The sequence below is a fragment of the Mirounga angustirostris genome, unplaced genomic scaffold (genome assembly GCF_029215605.1).
Source record: "Mirounga angustirostris isolate CCGP_5_RB_7025 unplaced genomic scaffold, mMirAng1.0.hap1 SCAF_12, whole genome shotgun sequence".
NCBI lineage: Eukaryota > Metazoa > Chordata > Mammalia > Carnivora > Phocidae > Mirounga > Mirounga angustirostris.
The window spans coordinates 17657795-17661345 of NW_026991720.1; the positions used below are offsets into that span (position 1 = coordinate 17657795).

The following is a 3551-nucleotide window of genomic DNA, read 5'->3' on the forward strand; positions in this document are numbered from 1 at the left end:
TAAGTAAGTTTAAAAAATTTTAAAAACGAGGAAATACTATGAATTACTTCATGCCAATATATTTGACAACACAAATGAAGTGGTCAATTTTCCCTCACAGACAAAAGTTTCTAAAATAGAAAACCTACATAGCTTTATATCTGTTAATGAAATTGAGCTTGTAATGATGAAACAAATCTTTGGATAGGCTAGCCCAGGTCCTCTCTCCACAGGACACTGGCAGTCACAAATCTAGGTCTTTTGCTCTTCTTTTCCCAAGAAGACTACTCTGTTTCCGTTAACAAATGTTTGCTTTGCTTTGTTGTTCATTTTTTCCCCCCAGAATTAATTCAATTGGCAACCTCTTGATGAGATTGGGACACACTCTGGTCTCTGGATTGGACTCGGTCTTCTAATTTCTAGAACACATTTGTACTCTGTCTCTTAGGATTTCCTATGGTGTTAATGTTTGTTTTCCCCCAGATTCACATACTGAAATCCTAATTCCCAATGTGATGTATTAGGAGGTGAATGAGATTAATGCTCTTATAAAAGAGGCTCCAGAGAGCTAGCACCCTCCTTCCACAAGATGAAGATGCAATGAAAAGTGTGCAACCTGGAAGAGGGCCCTCACCTGACCATGCCGGCACCCTGATCTTGGACTTCTAACCTCCAGAACTGCGAAATAAATTTTGGCTGTTTGTGAGTCACTCAGTCTATCATATTTTGCTGTGACAGCCTGAACGGACTAAGACAGGATTTCTTGCAAATGACCATTTCATGCAACAGTGTAATCACTGTTTTCGCTTATAATCATGATTAATTTTGCTCTCAGATTAATTATTTGGCAAATTAATTGCTTAATGAAACTCATTAAGGAGTATGAGAGTGGAGACCAACTTCCTCTCCAGCTAACTTTCAGCAACTAGCTGAAGTACCTGGCTCAACGGACAGCTGAATGTAAGAACTGTGAATTTGCAAGGTAAACTTTTTTTTTAATAAGCTGTTTTCACATTAGATCTGTTACATTGCTCAAGAGTTCAAATAAGCTCCAAAGAAAGGCTGATACCAGTGACAACCCACATAAGACAGACTCATCCACCAGACTGAGTATCAAAAAGAATGAGATGGTAAAACATCCAGACATGCACATTTCTTTCACTTACAAAGGTTGACTTAGCATCACGAGTGCACATAGGATCCCAGAAGTCCAATGCAAACTAAATAGGTTTTTTGATCAAACCTTAAAAAAACAATTGCCAGACACTTCACCCTCTGAGAAAGCTTATTTAGGGGGACAAACTACTTTGGGAAGATGAGTCTCCTTGAATATATTCGACTATCAAGGCACGGCATCGTCCTATATAAAACATTATCATTTTCACACTGCTCTAAAGAAATCCAATGAATAACTGCTTACTGGGCTCGATGAATCTTCAGTGATAGAGGTGCCCCCGAGTGCCAACACCTCCCTCCACAAGCTCGCCTGTTATTTGTTCTTGAACGTGACCCTCTGGCGTTTCCAAGCCGCTTTACCGAACAGCTGCACGCGGGAAAGCCCCGAGCAGCGTGAGGTCAAAGAGTACGACACAAGAACCCCCCAAAGCCAAGGCTTCCAAGCGGGAGCTCTCTTCTTCCAAGCGGACTAGAGAATGCTGGAGCGTGGCTTCAGGCCACAAGTTCTTGGGTGGAAAGTCGTCCATGGGGCGCCTGGGTGGCTCAGTTGGTTAGGCGACTGCCTTCGGCTCAGGTCATGATCCTGGAGTCCCGGGATCGAGTCCCGCATCGGGCTCCCTGCTCTGCAGGGAGTCTGCTCCTCCCTCTGACCCTCCCCCCTCTCATGTGCTCTCTCTCATTCTCTCTCTCTCAAATAAATAAATAAAATCTTTAAAAAAGAAAGAAAGAAAGAAAGAAAGTCGTCCATGCCCGTCATTCGGCGAAGAGCGAGCTCAGGAGGGCTCTCTCCATAGCAATACTTGGCCATGGGAGTCCCTATAGGTGTTCTCGTGCTGCAGGCTCCGGGATGAGGTCCCGCATGTGGCCAAACACAAATCAAAGTGATCTTCGACGCCATGGAGAGGTTCGAGAATGCCACGGCTGCCAGGTGCAGGGAGCGCTCTCCAGGAGAAGTAGCTCGCTGGGCTGCAGGCAGCGGGATGCGCAGTCCTCCCAAGCCGCCTTGGCGCAAGGTTGCAGCGGGACTGCTTTGTGCCAGGGACATTGACCTTAAAACCGCCATTCACCAGCAAATCCTTCCTTTCACAAATGTAGCCTGGTTGGTCCGTGATGAGGTACTTCCCTCGAATGGGGTTCCCGCACGGGTGGCCAGGCCCACTCCTGTTGCCCAGGGTAAACTGCACTGGATGCACAACGGGCTGGTCGAGGTCTGGAACCTGGAGGAGATTCCGATCCCTCACTGCCCTTTCCTCCTGCTTGACGGAGCTGGTGAGGAAAGAGAGAAGCAAGAGCCCGAAGACCAGGGCGAGCACCCACGTCTTCCGGAGAAGTGGGTACCACATGGTGGCCTCCAGGTGCACCGTGTCCACGCGGATGCGGGGCGCGGCGGGCGTTCAGCTGGGCAGGCCCCGCTCCTGGTCTGCATGGCCCCTACCCCTCCCGGCAGGCGCGGGCCCCGCCGGCTCCCCAAGGATAACCGCTTTTTTAACCTCATTCCCCGATTCCAGGGCATTTTGTTACCTTGTTACTATTTCATTAGGCACAATTTTCACAAAATGTGTGCTTCCCTTTTTGTAGTGTTTTGAGTATTTTAAGTAGGAATAATCCTGTTTCAGAGCTGTGGGGCTGGGGATTAAGTACAATAAGCCCTTCAACAACCAGAACCAGTCTAGGACTTGAAAGTAGGTATGGGGGCGCCTGGGTGGCTCAGTCGTTAAGCGTCTGCCTTCGGCTCAGGTCATGATCCCAGGGTCCTGGGATCGAGCCCCTCATCGGGCTCCCTGCTCGGCGGGAGGCCTGCTTCTCGCTCTCCCACTCCCCCTGCTTGTGTTCCTGCTCTCGCTCGCTCTCTCTCTGTCAAATAAATAAATAAAATCTTAAAAAGAAAGAAAGAAAGAAAGAAAGAAAGTAGGTATGGGACGGTAGTACTACTTTCGTTTATGCAGGACATGCCCATTTAGGGCTAACCAAAGACGTTAGAATGACACCTGAATCTGGGCCTCCCTAGAATCTGTCCCCCCCGCCAAACGGGCCATCCTGGCTTTCTTGACCTCTGACTCATCTCAGCAGCACCCCCACCCCTAACCTGCTCATGGGTGGGTGACTTAATGGAGCTCTGAGAAGCATCTATTTGCTGTTCAGATAGGAAACTTGATTCAGCAGCAAGTGGAGACTGTCGGGAACCGGGGCGGGGGTGGGGGTGGGGACCTCGCTTGCAGGGGCCACTGCTGGCCTACTGACTCCTGGGTACTTTGAATCATGACTCTAATTGCAGAGTCCTCAGCTGGTCCAATCAGTCCTGGACTTCTGTTGGAGGTGGAACTGTATTCTTATAACTAACCTCGATTTGTTGACCCTGAAATATGGACCTGAGTAGCCCAGTTAAACTCTGGGAC

At 48.5% G+C, this 3551-nt stretch overlaps 1 pseudogene; it reads right to left on the minus strand.

Annotated features, from left to right (window-relative positions):
- Positions 1–1153: 1153 nt before the first annotated feature.
- On the minus strand, positions 1154–2549 carry LOC123836103 (SREBP regulating gene protein-like; annotated as a pseudogene).
- Positions 2550–3551: the final 1002 nt, after the last annotated feature.